The sequence below is a fragment of the Seriola aureovittata genome, chromosome 11, assembly GCF_021018895.1.
Source record: "Seriola aureovittata isolate HTS-2021-v1 ecotype China chromosome 11, ASM2101889v1, whole genome shotgun sequence".
Lineage (NCBI taxonomy): Eukaryota > Metazoa > Chordata > Actinopteri > Carangiformes > Carangidae > Seriola > Seriola aureovittata.
Window position 1 is genome coordinate 7,341,249 of NC_079374.1, and position 21,062 is coordinate 7,362,310.

The window sequence follows — 21,062 nt, forward strand, 5'->3', positions numbered from 1 at the left end:
TCAACACAGGCAAATAGCACATAAACCAGAGGAAAATCTGACGCATGCCACACTGAGGTGACACTAAAACCAAAGTGCAAGAACAAACTAGACTAAGAGTCTGCAGCGGTGCTAGCAGCTCTATGAGGCTGTACTGAGAAACAGCAGTGCTTAGAAGGCTTGACGTTTACCCTGTTCACCACCTTATTTTTTGCATGCTAGCATTTGCTAGTTAGCGCACAGAACACAAAGTAGAGCTGAGGCTTATTAGTTTTGCAAGTATCTAGTCAAAAACTGAGGTATTAGACAAACTTCACCTGATGATTGCGCTTATCATTGAGAAAAAATCAGGGCATCAAAGTTACGTTTCATCCTGAGGGGACAATGAATGTCTGCACCAAATTTCACAACAATCCATCCAGTAGCTGTCGAGATTTTTCAATTAAAACAAACACGTCACCCTCATAATGGCACTAGAGGATAAGTCAGCGGATGATTCATCCTCTGGGGAACATGAATGTCAGGATAAAATTTACTAAGACGTTTCACTCTGAACCAACAATGTCAACCTCATGGTGGCACTACAGTAAAAACTACAGGATCACTTATGTCAGCAGGATGCATCCCCTGGGGACCTTAGAGGAAAACTCATGGGTTCATCAAAATCGGAAGGATACACCTTCTGGGAACCATGAATGTCTACACCAACTTTGGCCAATCCATGTGATAAATGCTTTTACAAAGTCATTAAAGTGTGTCCACTAGGGACCTTGAGTTGTCAAATGTCAACCTCATTGTGGCACCACAGTAAAAGTCAAGGGATCACAAAAGTCAGTAGGATTCATCCTCTGAGGCCCATGAATGCCTGGGCCAGATTTCATGACAATCTAATTGTTGTCAAAATATTTCAGTCTAGAACAAAGATGTGAACCGATGTGAGATGACTGCTTTCCAAAGACAGGAGCAAAGTCACGTCACAACAATAGCCCTACAATCCACCCATATGCCTCAGGTCAGCCTTGAATACTACACAACCCACCTCACCACTCCACAAAACATACGATTACGTATGGAAATTGATCAAAGACAGATGGTGTTTAAGCTGCGTCTGGAGGCAATATTTTAATCATAGAAAACAGCTTCATGGAACACGTGAGGTGGGAGTTCAACCGGCTAGGTGCTGGCCTCTCTGTGTGTGAATGTGCCTTGGTCAACATAGTTGTCCGGCCTGTCTTTTATCACAGCCCAGATATGTGGCAGCGTTTCAAGCCGAGCATGTGCTGGCTTGATTAAAACTGAACGCCCACCCTGGCTCTGCCGCTCTGAATGGTGTGTAATGCTGAGGGGGCAAGACGGGGTCAGAGCTCAGTGAAGGGGTGTGGCCACTAGGGGGACGAGCTGGGCTTGAAGTACAGAGCGGGCTGATGGACGGCGCCTGCAGAGGTCAAGCTGTTCATTGTCCCCTTTTGATTTGATTTTATCTACTTTACATTCTATTTATCCCGGATATATTCATTTTCTTGGTTTAATGTCTTTTTGCAAATCACTTTAACTTGTAAAAAAGTGCTATATTTTATCATATCAGGAGATGCTTTGTGTTAATATACGTGTTGACATGTTGACTGTGTCCACATGTAAACAAGCATTCACTGAGGCATGCTGTATCTGAATGCAGCACACACACAGTAACAGTATCAGTGGTGCAGATGAGTTGTTGTACTGATTATAAGAAGCTCCAGTACAACATCTGTAGTGCGGTGACAACAGCGGAGACACTGAGGCACGTAAACACATTATCTCCATTAATACGTTATGCTTTTATTTTAAGTAATGTGGTGCTTCAGTCATCTGGAACATTTAACTGGTGTGTTTACTTACAGTGATACATGCATGTTTTAGACGGCTTTGACAGCTTTGCCCAAATAAACACAACTTTTAAATGTCTACAGATTCAGTCAGCGGATCAGACTGTATACAGTCTGTGGTCCAAACAGAATAATAGCAGCTAGCAGACCATGCATCCAACAGACTACCAATTATAAATAACCAACCAGCTTCCTGAATGCAGCTTCACTTGAATAAATCAGAAAAGGGCAAAAATTACACTTTAAACAACAATTTAAAAAAAGGCTGTATGGACACTATGGTGGTGCAACAAGCATGAATTCAGTGGTCGATTGTAATAAGTACATTTACTCTAATACTTTACTTTGTTACAATTTTGATGCACTTGTATTTGTATTTGTATTTGATGCCACCTTGTACTTCAGTACATTTCAGAGGGGAATACTGTTACTGCGACACTACACTGGTTACATTTTAGTTTATAAGATACATTTATAAATGCATTGCCACAGATTAAAGCAGAGGTTCCCAACATCTTAAAAAAGGTGTCCACTTGTGGCTCCTCTCAGACGAGGTGTTAACTAAAGAGACATTTCCTCTCTAAACTTCAAACGCTTAAGAAAAGTCTAAATAATGAATACAGGTTTGTGTGTCAGAACTTATGTTCTTCTTCTTTCCTGCACATTCATGATCTCAGGACCCCTCAGATTTATCATGTGACCCTGAGAGGGGCCTGAACCCAAGCTTGGGAACCAATGGGCTAAACTATCAAGTACAGTAAAATGTTCTTCACACATATGGTAGGCAATTTTAACAAATTAATAATGTATTCTAATATAATAATATATCAATATCAATATCACAGAGACGTTCTGCAAACCATTTCTTTAACTTTTGATACTGTCACTTTAACCTGCAGTAACTGATTTTTATTTATTTATTTATTTTTGTTAAGGGTAAGTTGTGAGCAAACATTCAGACATCACATTTTAAGTGGATCCAGCAGCTACAGAGCAACACGGTCTTTCATTTGAAGTGATGTTTGTGCACCTGATGTAATTAAGTCCAATATTCACTCACTTTTAGCTGTTTTTGAAAAAACGTCAATCAGTCAATCATCAATCAGCACAGGTATAGTCAATATCAACTGCATGCATGTTTTAGCTTCATGCAGCTGCACAACACTGCAGTGCCACGCAGCGCGTTCATCGTGGATATTAACTGTGTTATTGTTGTTGTTCTCACCTGTTTGAAGGAGATTCAGCAGCTCTGCGCTCGTGCCTGAGGTTCTCTCTGCTCGCGCTGCTTCTCTCATTGTTTTTATTTATCGTGATTCTGCAGAATGAAACGATGAATGTCAACGCCTCCCGAACAACAGGTATTGGTTAGCTTTGATAAATCAAGATTAAATCGTGCACCTGTTGACATTTACATTCTGGATGCGTTTGATTTCTCGCACTTATCACCCTGGCCGGGTGGGTGCGGCACTAATCCATCACCATCTAAAGCTGCATGAAGAAACTTCTTTATGTTAACAGCTGTTATCATTCAACCCTGCAGTTCTCCTCCAAACTGCTTAATTATACAGTTTATTGTTTTTCACTGTTGGAAAGTAACTAAGTACATTTACTCAATTACTGTACATTTACTTTTCCATTTCCAGCTTCTCTTACTTTATCAAATCCAGAGATGTGGATTTTACTTTTTACTCCACAAAAGTTATTGAATAACTACTCGTTACTTTGCAGATACAGATAAATAACACAAAATATAATCTACAAATAATAATTATAGATTAAGACATGGTAATATAAAAATTATCTGATCCTTGGAGGGAAATTCATAAGCTACCCAACAATCTATCAGATAGGCTACTCAAAGTTATCCCCACCTTTATCAGCTGCAACATTGAAGTGATGAACACATTAATGCATCAATAATGACCTTTGGTAGTTTGTGTATATTTTGACATTAATACTTTTGTACATTAGCGCCATTTCCAGCTGCAGCAGACAGCTGTTTTCAGCAAAAAAGCTCTAATGAACCTGGCCAGCACCAAACCGCCAACAGAGGGTTAACGACTAGCATTATGGAGCACGAGCAGCTACAGAGCCAGTTGTTTCCCTCATGAGAAAATCTTCTCAAGAGGAAATTAAAACAGAGATAAAACACAAGGTGAATAATGGACTTATATTCATCAGACACAAACATGAGTCATCTCACTGTTATTCTGAAGGTCTTTTATGGTAACAGCTGAGGCCGTAGTGATGGTGATGTGATGTGTTACTTCCCATAAATGACTGGTTCAGCAGACACTAACATCACCAGCTGTATATCCATGTCCAAGGATTACCAGAGAATCCTGAACAAGACAAGAACACTGCAGTAAATGTCATAATGTTATGATTTCACTTATAAACCAAAGCAGCCCATTCTTCTTATTGTATGTCAAAAGGAAATGCTCTTAGTGTTTGGTCGGACAATTATAAAATTACAGACTGTATTCACAACACATTCTCACATTTACTCTTCAAACTCCTCCCATAGGGAGAGAAAAATACATTACAGTCATTACTGTGCTTCAAACAAGGGAGAAAGTTAAAAGGTGCATTTGCTTAAAGTGGAACCCTGACAATTATACACATGAAGATCAGGCTACTGTTCACAAGGAGTAGTACTCAGTCTGCAAAAACAGTTTGTTTAACATGGATGTATTATAATTGGACACTAGACTGAAAATTGCTCCCTGAGCATATAATGCTAAAACATTTTCTAGCTTCTGCTCACTGTGGCTATCTTTCCTGAGCTTGGGAATTTTTTTATGTACGGGCCCTTCATGATTTAAAGATCCCATATTTTATAGATTTCCAGTGTTTTATTTGAAGTGTTGATCCATAAGAAGATATATTTGTGGTTTTGAGAGCCAAAAACAATCTCAATGTAGTTTTACATCTCCTCTCTCAGGCTTCTCTCTGGGGTTCTAGTAACAACAGGTCGGTGAGCCAATCAGAAGAGAGGAGGCTCTGAGTCTCTCTTCTGACTGTTTGCTGAGCAATCTGATAAAAATGCAGATATTAGGTAAACACTCAGAGAAACCAAATCCTGCAAGATTTGGATGGTGGGTCTAGGTGGGCGGGGCTTGGGGCATGGCTGAGACATCACAAAGTTACAGAAGTCGTGACGGCTGGTTTCAAGGCTCAGTTTCTGAAACAGGATGTGTGCATTTCTCTGTGGACTGAGCGTTTTGATACTTTTCACAGTATTAATATAGAACCTAGACCTGCTTTATAATCAAACAACACAAGTAAATATACTTTTATACTATATGGGACCTTTAAAAATGAATACTATAAAGAGTAATATTTGACCTTGTTTGCCGCTCTTGGTGTTAACTGTTTTACATACGTGTGTTTTATAATGGTGGTCTATGTGGAAAATGCTTTTTGGGGTTGCAGTGCCTTGAGTGGCCATTAGAATTATTTATTTTATATATTTATTCATGTATTAAATAAATTAGCAGCAAGGCTGAGTGGTGTCACCGTATCCAGCTTTTAATACATCCATTACTGATCCATTACTCAATAAAGAATTTAATGCAAGCTTAATTTGATTGCTGTTCTCCTGTTACCTGTGAAAACCTGGCAATTTTAGTTTCATTTTAAGCAAACTGTGAGCTTTACACGTCAGTGATGTCACAGCAGGTACTTTACCTGTGAAAGCTGATTGGAGGACATCTGTTGTGACAGGCAAAAAATCGAACAGCTGTTTTTTTCCTTGACTTAAATGCATCACTATCTTACTTAAATTCCTGAAATAGATGCTTTATATATTTTGCTAAGTGACTCTTTTCAACTGAAGGTCACAGGTTTAAAGGCACTAACAAAGTGTGTGTGAGAAAATAAACATCCACTCCCTTCCTGCTAAACTGTGAGACAGTTACATGCTTACAAATATCAAGCAAATGAGCTGAAGAATTATGAACGATGTAGTATGAGGGAAAATGGAATAGAGCCAGTTTACGCCACACACAAACCACTCTTTGTTGAGTTCAGTTTTGGCTTTTCTGATTTACTTCTTCAAAATTTCCAACTGCTGAAAACGGAAAGAGAACAAAGAAAACAAAGGTGTGAATGTGAGGTGAAAAGAAACTTACAAAGAAACATGTTCTTCCTTGTACTTCAGTTTTGAGTGCGGCGTTACGATCAGTGAAACACGGTGGCTGACAGAGACTGTAAAACCCAGTCTTTGGATTCAAGCCAGTTTATGTTTCTTGCTTGAACCTGATGCTGAACATGAACTCAGCAGATGCAACTGCAATGAAAATAAAAAACAAAATAAATCATTTGGATGTTGACGCAAATAAGAGCTTGGTAAAACATACTGCTTGGTTGCCTGGACGCCAAGTAAATAAGAACATCTACTCAAGTTCAGCACTTTAAAATTAAACAAATGTTTCTTAGTGACTCCTTGTGATGTTTCAGATGTCTGTGAGTTGTTAGAAGTTTCCAGCAGAGAGACATTTCCTCTCTAAACTTCTCACATGGTTTCATTTCAATAACATTTCAAATTATCAAATATCTCACAAAAAAGCAAGAGCAGTCAAAAAAAATTGAAAACAGATTAGAACTTATTGTTTTCCCTCTTTCCTCTCTCATCAATCATTTTACAACCCCTCAGATTTATCATGTGACCCTTTGAAGGACTAATCTAAATCTAATCTATAATCTAAGACTTTTACTTTGATACTTTATGTACATGTTGCTGATAATGTTCTGTACTTTCACTAACGTAGGACTTTAAATGCAGGACTTTTAAATAGTGCTGCATTAATACTTTCACTTAAGTAAAGGATTACAGTACTTCTTCCAACTCTGGTCAAGCAGAGAAGATTCAAAAGTGTTATTCACTGTGAGTTAGACTGCTGAAGCAGGTGACTCATTGCATAATAAATTTCTCCTGTGCAGTTTCAACATGAAAGTGAAACGTGTTGTTAGACATTTGCTTAAAGATAAAAAAAAAAGTCCTCTTTGTCCTGGGGATGTATAGCCTACGAGTTTGAAGTCAATCATGACCCTTTCTAACCTCTGTTCTTCACTCTGCAGACATGGTGTGAGACACGTGCTGTCTGACAGAGTGCACAGACATATGGCCAATTTTCTTATGTGTCTGGAAGGGGATCAGACACCCTGAGGGAAGAGGGCTATATCTTAAAGGGCCATAATGAGAGCAGCATGTCAGAGTGTATTGAAAGTACAGAGACTGTTAACAGAGTCTGGAGAGGAAGGACACAAACGCAGTCAGATGGAGTCTGAGGTTCTTTAACATTTATGGCCAAACACATGCTGCACTGACCTTGCTCTGATGAGAATGTGAAAAATGACTGTGGTGGTAACACATATGTAAATCCTCAGGAGATAGACATGCAAGCACAGCCATCCTGTCATGCTTGGCACAGGATCTGTAAGGCTGCATGTGCGTATGCTTTACATAGATTGAGGGGTAGATGGGAGTTGTGTGTGTGTGTGTGTGTGTGTATTTGTGCTGAAGGGGGTTGAATGCAAGTCCCTTCTGGGAAGTGAACCACCAGTGCGTGGAAAGGTACATGAGAACATGCTGAACCCCATACTCCCTCCTCTCTCTCTTTTTTCTTTCTCTGTTTCAGCCACAGGTCGGTCGCCCTCCACACAGCACCCATCACCTGTTTCTCGGGACCTCGGTGTCCTCCTATATATGGCTCTCCTCTGGGGCTCTACATGGTGGGGGTGGGAGTGGCTGCTGATGTTTGCACAGCTTGCTTGATTCCTGAGAATGGAGGACAGTTTACATGAGCTGCTCAACTTCTCACACTTTTTATTTTTTTTATGTTCATTTGTTTCCTTCACAGGTCAAGGTCCAGACAGTGGCCACATGGAGAGGGAGTTTAATGGGTCTAATGGACCTCCAGACTGTGAATAGTTCTTAGGTGGTGTCGCTTTTAAATCCTTGTACATTTCAGTGAGGGAATCTTATGCAGCGTAACACAGACTGTAAGGCTTTAAATCCAACATACAATATATGAAACTTTACTAAAAATAGTGTGTGAACTTGATTTTAAAAGAAGGGTCAAATGTTACTGCAAACTTCTCTTGAAGGACTATTTTTTTTTGTTTTTTGAGCACCCCTGTCCACATACTTTTGGACCGAGAGTGTTTGCATTGTTCAGAAAATCTTAATGCTGTTGTATGCAGTGATATTTTAGACCTCAAGTGTGCTTTCAACTTTGTGGCAACATTTAGGTAATGCTTTTATAGAAGCGTCAGCGCATTGTTTGGGTGTCCACATACTTTTGGCCATGTAGTATGTTTAGTTTTGCATTCCAAGGAAATATACCCTAAGCAACTTCTCATGCAGGCATCTCCAAATGGTACCAGCTTTACTTAAAAGGAGCTATTAATAAGTTTTGCTATTGCTACATAGCCAACGTTAGCATTAACAGCTGTTTACTTACTAGTCTAGCCAAGAGCTTCAGCCATTGTTGTTTTTACAAGACAAGAGGTTATAATGCGCCCTCTGAAAAGAGCTACTACTTCAGGGCAGACTGGACGCTACAGTGACTCGGTGTCGGAAAGTGACGAGACAGTCCGACTGGGTTGGGGCGAGCTGGTTAGCATGGAAAAGAAGTGATAAAAATAGAAGCAAAACGAGAGAGTTGCTTGTCACCACTGGATTCAGCCCTTGGTTGGAAAGTTTAATGCTGAAGAGACTGGTAAGTAAACAGCTGTTAATTCTAATGATGCAAAACGTACAAATACCTCCTTTGAATGTTTAAATTTCAATACCTAGATATGCTATGTGTCAGTAAACTGCACAGTCATGTTACAGCCCAGCTGTGAGTCTTTATAATTACACATATCAAAGGCAGGTTTGCACTTTGCTCTTTAGTTTTTATTTCTCATGTCCTGTGGTCAGAGAAGTGTAGATATCTTAACAGTGAATCTGGAGTTTTAGTTTTTGGGGATTTGATCGTCTCTTTGCAGCCACACACATCAGACAGTGCAGCTTTAAAGGGATAAGACTCACATTTTTAACATAACTGGGGCTTGAAAGTAATTTTGTGAAAAGAAGATGTGAATCAACTGCTCCTAATCTTTATTATCTAAGACTGTTTTCTTGAAATAAACCAAACCCCAGTCAACTTTTGAACTTTTGAAAAGTTCGTTTATGCAAGAAGGAAGCCCAGCAATAACATTTGGCGTCTTGGATCTGACCCTCATAACTCCCCGAAGCGTACACTTACAGTAAATAATCCTGCAGAGAAACAGCAATTATAATATTGATATGTAATAGCTTCCTGTTGGAGACTACAGCCAGAGTGTACAGGAGGATGCTGCTATGCTGGTGGGGCTGATAAAAGCTGAGTAAGCAGTGGCAGCACTGGCAGAGGAGAAGGAGGGTGGTTGGATAGTTAATACAGACTGTCAAACTGCCCAGGTGTTTAAATATGTGTTTACGTTAAACAGTGGAGCATGTTGTGTATGAACATAGCAGTGGTTTGTAGGCTTTGCTCCATTGGGAGTCACAGCATCCACCGCAGTGTATTTATTATCACAAATAAAATACATAATATAAATCTATAATATCATCAGAAATGCCATGAACATGAGGTTTGGATGTCTGGGTGGCAGGGAATCAATGCAAAACTAATGCAGAGTTAATGAGTCACAGCTACCAGGAAAGTTCGTCCAAGGATTTCTGCTTTAGGGAGTGAAGCATGACATAATAAAAAGGTTATGAGGTGAGCCCTTTATGCACTGGTGACCTTGGATGGTACCAGCTGGAGGGAAACAAACACAAGAGATAGCAGCTGTATTAATTCCAGAGACCTAATCAACAGTTAAATGTTTGTCACAAAGACGTCCAATGAATGAATTTCATCCATGAATAAACCAAGAGCTCACGCTGAGCTGTACTCTGACACTCACTGTCATATCACCAATTAATCCTGCTTATTTATTATTGTTCCACAGTTCACAGGCTCACAACTGTTTACCACTCATGTACACAGGAATGTGAATAACAAATGGGTGACAAATTAATAGAATAATCTGAATTAAATGAGTGGAGACACATACACAAATACAAGCAACAGAAGGAACAGGGGGGTTCACTGAATGGTTTGATGAGTATGAAAATGGTGTAAATTACATGATATGACTTTCACACTCAGCAGAACTCAATGCAGCTATTAGGGGATTTGGTAGATGATGATGATCAGGGTCTTCTCTTTCTTTAGAGAAGGCCAAACATAATCAGCATTTTTAATCTTTTTCATTTAATGATTATTCTCTTCTATTTTTTTAATTTTGGCCTAATTTTCTATCAAGTGTGTTTCAGAAATGAAAGGGTTGGAGTTAAATGAAGCCAACACAGAAGACACTTCTTCAAATGGCTGCTGGAAATTGGCTCCAAAAGTGAATCAATCCCCGTCGACTCACATGTTAAGATTCCCAACTTTACAACAGAAATAAACAATGGTTTTAGTCTGTATATATCCTCATTCATTACACCTGTGTGGGAGTGAATTTTTATATTACTCACTCGTCTTTATTAAGGCTTAAAGTTCTGCATAATTGAGTGGGTGTATGTTGGCCACAAACCGACATGTACCAAAGTCTCAGCGTTCTCTCAGTGTTCAGCGGAGTCAGGCTCTGCCAAGATGTTGATGGCGGGAAAGCTCACTCTGAGCTTCAAAACCGCTCTTCAGAAACCTATGGGTGACATCACAGAGAAAAGGTTAGCTGGCTCAGTCATTGGTTAGGACTTTATAATCGGGACAGAGGCCCCAATAGCTGCATGTTTGTTTAGAAAGTAGCAGGTGAATTAACCAATCACATTTTGATCTATACTGGGTGGGACCAAAAATCACTGCTCTAGGCCTTCCTGAAGACTCAAGGCCAGAGCTATCGCACAGGGGATCTCGTCACTGGCTTTTTGAATAGGTGCGCTCGCTGAAAACTCAACAGAACGTTGTGGGGACACTTACAATTTGTAAGCAGCAAACTAATGAAAGGAAGCATGCCCAAAGCCCCGCAGCTGGAACTTGAAAAAATTGTTTTGGCAGACCACCTGTTGGAAGAAGTGAAGAAGAAGAGGGTATGGGGGGGGCGAGGGTTGGTCAGTTGAGTTGAGTTGAAGGCCCAGCTCGCCGCTGTCCACTACCAATATCAAAACACCAAATGAGAGAATATCCTTTGGAGGAATGGTGTTCATTTCTCCTGTAGAGGTCCACAGACCTGGAGAATATATGTTGAGGAGCATTGTAGCTGTTCTGGAGTCCTACTTAGACTTCTTGTGTTGATTCTTCCTTCGTCGGCACCTATCTGTATGCTCTGTATTAACCTTATACACCAAATATGACCAAAACCAGGACACTGTGCACATGTAAGATTTCTCATTGATGGTCAACACATTGTTGATGGACCAGCATGGACTAGAAGCTGAGTAAACATGAATAAAATTGAATGAAACAAAAATATCGCAATATCTTTTGGTAATGAAAAAGATCAAATCTCTCAAAAGCAGCAAAGTCTTTGACATCTGGCTCAAATCATCAAAATGGGCAGAATCAGACGTGGTTCAGCCAAAAAAGACGCCCAGTGTTACGGCAGCTTATCCTCAGCCGGGACAATCAAACATGTGGCAGGTTCGTCAACACGCTCCCCTGCCTGCACCGCAATACTTTCACTCACACACATGGAGGAACAAAACACACACACAACACATAATCAACAAAATCATCATCCCAGAAAACAGATGCTATCAGTGCCACAGCTCATTACTCTTGGATCTTTCGCATGGATGCTGATGAGGTTTCTCAGGGATCTACAGTACATCAGCTTCAATCGAGCCAAGCACTAATTAATCTGCACTAACCCCTAGGACCCTGCGCAGGCCCACCAAAAACAGGAAGGAACAGAGAGGATATGAAAGCACTTTTCGACATTAATTATCACACAAATGAGTTCAATTTATCTGGTGGCAACAAACATCTTCTGCTGCGGCGCTGATGATCAACAGCTGCAGAACATTTAGTGCCTGCCGGAGCATTTCTCAACACGACACCCTGCCGAACTACGCTGCATCATTTCTGCTTCACTCAAATTTTACAGTACTTAGGCTCACAGTGCCATAACAGTTTGATGATTCCTAAAACACAGTCTGTTCTGGTAATGACTAATCATGCTAACTTTATTCTGTCCCACACAGTCAAACAGCAGTGGGTGTTGTGAAACAAGAGTCAACTCTGTAAATACTGCTGATTCACAAGCTACACTTGAATCATGACCTTTGTTCTTTGAAAGACAGTTTATTTTTGATGGACTTTGTAGAGCAATTTTGTCAATAAAGTCTCACTAAAATAAGAAATATCATAATATCATCCCTCAGTAACTGCAAAGTAGTCAAGCTGCAGGTGACCACCAGCACTGTAGTTTTCAGTTTGAAGAATGCTCAGTCTATAGGTATTGTACACTGTCATGAAAAGTCCTGGTGATGTTCTGCTGTCTCTTCACAATGTGTGCCAATATTTCCTGTGGAACCAGCAGGGAAAGTACTCAACTACTCAACTCAATCACCTGAATCACCTGATTTTTGATATAAATTTATACACCACCGCATTGTTTGCCACATGACTCAGTGATGTTAACGGGAAACTTTTTTTCATCCCTATGAAGTACCACACAAAGGTTGTATGAAAGCAGTTGGGGTGGATGGTGGGAGTGCAAAGTGTAGGACTGACTGTGGGTTGTCTACGTTCACATGTGGTTAGATTTCTGTAAATATAAACTTAAATGTTTGTTAAAGGTCAAGTGTTTGGTTTAGTATTGAAATTTGGACTGTACAAACAAAGGCTGAGATCATGGACAGCAATTCATGAGAATATTAAACTGATCATGGATCAGGAAATTCAATTTCTACCAAACTCGGCCCGTCTAAGGCAGATATTTGAACCTCAGGCGATGTGGATCCACTGAGTCATCGGCTGGGACGAAGGCTCCTCATTAGGGGATGAAAATTATTAGATCTTCCTCAGTGGCAGCCAATGAAGAACTGATATATGCAGTGGGATCCAAAAGTCTGAGACCACTTTCCCAATCAAGTGAATGAGAAAGTGGTGTCAGACTTTTGGACCCCGCTGTAGTATGGTAAACCGGTTAGACCTGTACCACGCCAAATGGGAGAAATGTATCAGTCTCATTACAAGGCCATGATGATCACTAAGCCACATTTCATATTAAAGCAGAGTTCCTCCACTAAACAATCAACCCAGGCCTGTGGTTACCATCATAGGACTATTGTAACCCTACCAAGCTTGACTTATCTTGGAGGGTTGATGTCAACTTCTAACCCCTGTAGTTTGTTTTTTGGCTCTAAGTCCTGTAAACAGTGGACAAACAAACGCTGACACAGTTTGTGAATATGTTGTTCAGGGTTTCTGTACTGTTTCCTGTCACTCATTGTGTTGTTGTTATAGAAACATATCAAAAATAATAAACTTTTGTCCAAAAAAAAAGGAAAAAAAAAAAGAAAGAAAAAGCAGACACAGCTTGTGCTTGACCTCCATCTTTCTCTTACCTTAACCAAGTGCTGTGAGTGGTCACGTGCACACCCACAAAACCTCAGTAGGATTAGTGCAGGATACAGAAAGTCAATAAAACAGCAACTGCCTAGTATAAAAGCAAATCTCTAATTATAGCCAAGAAAACTATGGTGGTTAACTATTGTGTAGCTGATATGAGTGGATCTTGCCATAAGCAAGTATCATCACCTATTAATTTGTTTTCCACAAATTAACAGCATTGTCAATCAACAGATACACTCATTAACAATGTTTCCTCATTATGTTGATTTAAAAAAAAAAACAGCATTACATTTCTCTCAAACACATGAGCGGGTCCAAATTAGTAAAATATCAATGTAATTTCTACTGGAACCTGTTTCTGCCAAAATAAATAAATAAACCAAATGGAAAGTGTTGACACTTCAGTCTGTGGATTATCCATTTTCTGTGAGCACCACAGGCTACAGTCAGTTCCATTCACCTCAGTTGTATTGTATTGGATGGTAGCAGAAATCCAATAGACAGACACCTAAAACCAAAACTATCTACGTGGCTAGAGATACAATAAGAGAGAACATTATATCATTTCAGTGAAATCACCACTTCCTGTTCCCATCAGTAATCACTGGTCTGCCAAATTAACTTGCACAATGAGAAGATTCTTTCAAGTTAATGCCTGAAAGTTGAAATTTGATCCCTCTGCATTTCTTTTATATCAGGAGGATTTCTCAAAGCATCTGAAAAATCCTCATAGTCACAACAAGACCGAGCTGTAACTTCTTTTCCAAAAACAGCAGGATACTTTGTCAAAACATCTAAGCAAATGAGTCATCGCAAACCTACAGGGTCTCTACACCTCTGCTGAAAATGACATCATGAACATTTGCCTCTCATAAAACACAAGAGAGAAACTCAGGACACGACCACAGCGAAGGCATAAATAAAGTGTGGCGAAAACTAGAGGTACAAAATAGAAACATGGGAAAAAAATGAACAAATTCAGCTGCTGTTAGAGACCAGAGGCAGGTGTGTGAATCAGAGAAAGATGTATGGTGACAGCGCCCGCATCCCCACGCTCTCTGCTCTCTGTTAACTATCCATTGTCTCACTCTCCCCTGCATACTTGTGTCGGTATTTTTCCAGAAATCATGCATTGTTTGAACTGGCCAAACACTGCTGGAGGGGGTTTTGTGTGTGTATGTGTGTGTGTGTGGGTGCATGTGTTTCACGTAGGGTTGTGTTTGCATGCACAGGATGGATAGTGGAGGGGTGGGAGGGGTTGTATGGTTTTGTTGAAGCCCTGAAACGCCCTCATGGAGACCAGTTGTCATCTCTCTCTGTGTTTCTGGTTCTGAAACTCAGGCAATGAGACACATGGTTGCATCAGAGAAAAGGTGACAGCTCAGTAAACGTACAATGACAAATATGTGTATTTTATACTTCATACACAAACTGTTCTGTATTGGTAGGTTTTGCATTTATAGGGATAAGAACAGTAGATCTCTCTTGTAAAGTTCACAGCAGATGTGTAGAAACTTTAATATATTAACAAATACAGAAAAGTGATCAAGTATAAATGTTAAATCTGTGATATATTACATATCATTTCATATTATTCAAATGAAAAATGATCCCTGAACTTTAATGCGAATTCATAAAAGGGAAAATGTTCATAAAAACCAAGCTAGAATGAACAGAGTAAATATCACTAAAATAGTATGAATTCAATAGTCTGTTGTCCAGATACAGCAACGTTAACAAAGCCTCCAAAACCATATACGACATCTGCCATCACACACAAGTAAGGAGAGAGGAGCTAGTCTGAACTGAAAAATGAACTGCCATGCCAAAAAATTTGCCCTGCCTCTAAAAATAAACCTCGCTACCAGGAAGAAAATCTTGAGTTGAAAACCAACCAGGAAACAACCAGATAGAAAAATCCGCCAACAGGTGAGAAATGCTGACTCATCTGACAAATCAAGCTACCGACCAATAAAAGTTTAACCTGTGTAGCGGAAAATCGACTTCCTGTAAAGGCCTGTGACCGCCTGCGCCTGATATCCACAGCTACTTTGAAGGAGTGTTCTTGGAAACAAACAAAAATGTACATCCAGTGTGGATTTTGTGTGTCCCTGAGGTCAAACAAATGGGGTGAATGAATTTCCTTCCACATAAAACATTTAAACAAACAATTTAAACCCTGTATTGTTTACATCCATGGCTACTGGCTGACAGTCTTCTTCTCCCCTGCCTTAATAGGTGGATTCCTACGGCTGTGAGCACTGTGCTGCCACCTGTTGATCAGTGGATTAGCGTGAACCCATTGGCAGGACTGTGTATCGCCTGCACACGACAAACAAAAAAAGCTGTGACTCATTCCTAAATAAACAAATCTATACTGCTCAAAGAATCCACAGGGGAACTTAAATAAATAAAAGTATGAGAGGTTGTTGAGATACATTGTTGGGTTTCAGTGTTTCTAGTTGTCAAGTTTACGTCAGTAGCACAGTTACACAAAAAGTGTAAGTGATATAATCAACATTTTTATAGAAATAAATGGCATATATTCTTAGCTCTAGTGGCATTTAGTCATGTGGATAGTTTTGGTGAAATGATCTGACGTTTTGAAGTATCATGAGGCACAAGGGATTTCTTCTTCTTTGAATCTTTCATAAAATGTATTTCCAATAAAAACTGCTGCCTGTGGAGTTTCCAGGAATCCCACTCTCTTCCAGTGTACATGTGTGGTGGCTGAAATAGGCTAATATGTAAGAGCAGTTTAAGAAGGGACAGGGGGGAAGGAAAAAAGACACAAAGAACAGACAGAAATAAGAAGAAAGGACGGAAAAGAAGGAAAACAGAGGGGGCAAGAGGAAAACTACTGGAGCCAAGTCATCTTTCAGTCTCAATATTTTTAGGTACGCCAAGTCTTCAAGTTTCTCAGTAAGAGCGTGACTGACTCCATGAACATAACTTTGTGAACCAGAGGAATATTTACGGTTATTTATGGCTGACAGCTTCGATCTGGGATCATGTGTTTTGTATTTGGACCTTAAAGAGGTTTGTCTTATTTTTATTGTCTAGTTAGAATGGAAACATTTCATCTATTACACGCTGCTGACTCCAGATATTGATCATGTACCAAACAGAGAGTGCTGAACGGAATCAGGCCAGGGATCTCAGGTTGAAATCTCACCTGGTGGAGTGTGTGTGAGTTGCAGAGCAGAGGGTCTGAGCCAAAGCTCCCTTATTGCTTCTGGACTGTTGTGTAGACGTGCTCAAAGACATGTGAGATACTCAACAAAATAAATGAGCAGCTCATTCCTCACCTGACCACTCGGACAAGTACCGACTGTACTGGTGCGTTACTATGCTGCTTCATCATTTTGTGTTGAACTTACGATGACATTACGAGAAGCTGACAGCATATTGGAGGATCGAATGAACACCAGTTTGACTAATCTAAGTCCATCCTGTTCGAACAAAACTCTCCATGAATTGATTATTTAATTATTTTTAGTTTAATTTATCATGTTTATTTAGATTTTCTTAAGGAAATCAATAATGCAGAAAATTATTGGTATAAATCTGAGTCAATCTGATTCTAGCAAACTTACTGTTTTGTTACAGACTGCAAACTGTCAGTTATCATATTAGTTGCTTAACCTTAAGGGAGTTATTTGTAAGTTTTGCTACTGCTACATAGCTAACGGTAGCATTAACAGCTGTTTACTTAATATAGAAGGAAATTCAGTTATGACTCTACTTTTACAGACACATGCACCATATTACGGTCCCAACAACATATCTATTATTGTGTTAATTTAAAGAAGTATATTGTATAATTTAAAGTGAAAATATTGAGTTTAAAAGAGGTATTTGTAAGTTTTGCTAATGCTACATAGCTAACGTTAGCACTGGCAGTTGTTTACTTACCAGTCTAGACGAAGCGTTGTGACTTCATCAACAAGCGTCATTCCTTTACTTGCCAAGAGCTGTGTCCAGAAGTTGAGAGCAACCATCCAGTGTTGCTTCTATTTCTATCATGTCTTTTCTTCGACTGAAGTTAGCACGCTAACCAGCTAGCTAGTTGCTCGTCGCTTTCAGATAGTGAGTCACTGCTTTTTCCAATGTGTCCTGAAGACGTAGCACTGCTCAGAGGACGTATTATAACCTAAAGTCTTCTAATAACAACAACGGTCGAAGGTCTTGTCAATAGTTAATAACCATCATCCGCTCCCGGCAAGAAACCACGTTCGATGGCAAAGAAATCCTTGAGTTTAGGAGGTTAAATTGGGTTAATGTATCGTACATAATGTAGCGTCCCTACTTAAGCTACGGGTCTTGAGCTGGTTTCACCAGTACTTTATTCGTTCACTTAAACACAGGCTACTGTAGGCCGTAGCCAACGCCAAAACAACAAACTTTAAAGAGCTTTCACCGTGTAATCTCAGCGCTTTTCACAACTTCAACAACTCCCGCCGTAGACTAGCTCCTCCCGCTCCCCAGCTAACAGCCACAACGACAACCTGTCTCCCACATTAGCCGCGAATCACAGGTACATAGTCGCACATCAATCACTGTCATAGGTTGTTGAGATAACTGACAGGCTTCACAGCCCCTAAACATAACACACATTCACTGACAACCTGTAAAACTCAGTATCTGCACTTAAGAGCCATTTCTACCATAACTGCAGTTAACCCCCTTAACACAGTAACCATATAACAGAACAGTTACGTTAACATGTCACCCAGTCCGTTACAATAATCCTGTGTAGCAAATTACAATACTGGTAATATTAATATTAAAACTCCTTGTATCAACAGTGCTCTAACTTAAATAAGGCAGGAAATCTGTCTAAATTTTGAAAGAGAAAGACTCACTGAAAAACATGCACAACCATCAGTATTATTCCTAACTGTCAGATCATTTGCATATATCACTACATGAGTTTATTGCTTCCATCTGAACCTTTTTGCTTCAAATTCAAAGGGCAGTGATACCAAACTTAATACTAAAAATACATATGCCACTATATCCCATCAAAATTACCCTCAGGTTTTGGGATGTGAACATGATGAGCTGAGTTGTGACCAAGAAAAAAAAAAAAAGGTTGCATGCTGTGGCTCTTCAGGCTAGTTTCATAAGAAACAGTGTGGCTGGCTGAAACTCTGCAGCTTTGCCAGGCAGGAGCACTGAGGGGGCCAGGTGCTGCTTTGCAAGTGATATTAGCACCACCTGGTTGGGAAAAGACTGTTTTCGTGTCGCTGGTCCAGCTGCAGTGTCGTATAAAAAACTCTGAAGCATGATGACATTCAAATTCACACAATCGAACCAGAGTTTTCTACAATAAACTACATATTCATTGCATTTCACAATGAAGAGGGAACTCTCTAGAGAGATTTTTGCAGCTTTATTCACATGAAACCACAAACCACAGTTGAGAGAGGAAGAGGAGGAGAAAGAGGAGGAAGGGAGTCAGGGTTGGTTAAAAAAAATTAAAGGTTAATACAGTCCATAAAGCAGCATCAGCACATGGTCGGAGGGGAATGGAAAAAGATGTTGGTGAGGGCAGATTGCTGCGTTACCTAAGTCCACACAGTGAGTCACTGCCTGTAGATAAGTCGGTGCGTTTTATGAATGGCAGCTGGTGACTCAAAACTGGAGGGGGGCTTCCTGTCTGCGTGGAAAATGACATAGCTTCAACGGCCTGCATCATAGGATGGATGAGCAGACTACAACCACACAACGCAAGTGTGTGATAGGGAAAACAAATTTACAACCACACACTCACTTACTTCACAAAACACAACCCATTTGCAGTGAAAGCTTCACCTCTCATGTTTAGTTAGAGGCAGCGACTCCGGAGAGCGTGTGGTGATGTAAATGCATGTCGAGGCCGATACACTTTGAAGTGCTCCTAAAGCACCGTGTTCACAGAAACAATGTCCAGGCTGTTATTACCCAATAAAACTCTGGCAGGGGTAGAGTGTTTTCCACTGTGCCCAGATCAGCAAGAACGGGATTTAAAGTTCTGAATGCTGATCTCCCCACTAACCGCTTCCCCAGTAATGGAGATGGAAAACATCTCTGGTTAAAGTCACCATCGGGATGCCCACAAGACTGAAGCGAAGAGAGGATGGAGCTGGACTGGATGGTAAAAGAAATATGTTAACACCACTTTCTGAAAGTGCACACAAAGATCAAACATCCCTTCAAACTACGGCGAAGCAGTCAGGTTAATAACCCCCTTCACTGTAGCATAAACGTATGAATCTGCTGAGAGAATATCAATCAAGACGTTATGGCTGTTTATTCAAGTCACTTCACCCAATTCCCTGTTGAGGAAATACTCTTAGAAATAGATGTTGTTGGATTGATTTTTAAAATAATAAACTTGTGAGCAGCACAAACAAAATTCCTTTCACCACCATTGTTTGCTGTTATCAATTTTCAACATGCAACGAAAAACCAAATACACCCTCATCCCCCACTCCACAGCAGTATCCTCCCTCTGCACTGTACTCACTGCAGTTAATTATACTTTCAACACCTTATAGTGCAAATGTATTATCATATGAACAGACTACAGGATGATGGGTATCTCATGCATGTGTCGCCCCCATGTCCCTCATGCATGTGGGGGACACACATATTTCCTGAAGGTGTCAGGATGACTTCTTTGATTTGACATTTTAAAAGTGAAGATGTTTCACAGCAGGACAGCAGAGTCATGTGACTCAAAAGGGACTCAATGAGCGTCATGTGTCACAGGAGCTCTGGCTTCGGGGCCTTTTGCATTCAAAGATGGGTTTAAATTCCATAGTTCCTGGTGAGCTTCTGCAAACTATGGTGAAACATTCCTGAGGATATTCCTGCTACTCTGTGTTCTCCAGTTTCTACTGCGTCTTTTATTTTATTGAGTTTGTTTTGCATTAACCTTTATTTTTCCAGCTGCTTTACTGTATTTATTGTACTGTACTGTACTGTATTATACACCGATCAGCTACAACACTAAAACAGGTGAATGGTTTTAATGTTGAGGCTTATAGGTGTATCTTTTGACTTCAAAGCCCTGGAAAATAATTGAAACAAAAAGGTATTACATCACATTTCTAATGGCTCAGAATAAACTCTTGTTTTTTTTAAAATTGATGATTCACAACATTAAAACCTATACCTGTTTTTAATGTTGTGATTGATCGTTATTCATACTTGCTTCACACTCCTATGCAATACTTTGATTTAAAATAAAAATTTACTTGACTTAAATCATATTCATAAACCAGACAAGTTTTGCTTACCTGTTTTTAAATTATCACCTCTGGCCAGGCCAGACTACCAATGTGGCTGCATACACAGCATTTTCTTTTGTCAGAGATAAAATACCTTGAACAAGAAGACTGACCGGGCATTCATTTTATTTTTCAAATGACTGTTCCTCAGGTAAAAAATAAACTTTTATTGTAGTCTGACAGGTCTGGCAGTTTAATGTTGGAGGGTGTGTTTGAGTTTTAAGTAAGACGCATTACCACCTGCCAGCCACAATAAAACTTGTCTTAACATTTTTACACATACAGCACTTTAAGAGTTTATTCTGGATAAATTTGTAAGACACAGCTTGACATGTGATATT

The 21,062-nt window shown here is 39.9% G+C and overlaps 1 long non-coding RNA gene across 6 annotated transcripts in view; it reads right to left on the bottom strand.

Moving 5' to 3' along the window:
* LOC130177400 (uncharacterized) overlaps positions 1-17,890 on the bottom strand; it is a 36,882-nt gene extending 18,992 nt beyond the window's left edge. Inside the window, exons 1-6 of one of the 6 annotated variants that reach the window (XR_008829009.1) lie at positions 17,360-17,890; positions 10,471-10,571; positions 7,523-7,626; positions 5,978-6,135; positions 4,048-4,186; positions 3,070-3,159 (exon numbers count right to left, since the gene is read on the bottom strand). This is a non-coding gene — a long non-coding RNA (uncharacterized LOC130177400). The remainder of the gene's footprint in view (positions 1-3,069; positions 3,160-4,047; positions 4,187-5,977; positions 6,136-7,522; positions 7,627-10,470; positions 10,572-17,359) is intronic. The other 5 variants (XR_008829013.1, XR_008829008.1, XR_008829012.1 and 2 more) reach the window with 5 other exon arrangements.
* Between the last annotated feature and the right edge of the window lie 3,172 nt (positions 17,891-21,062).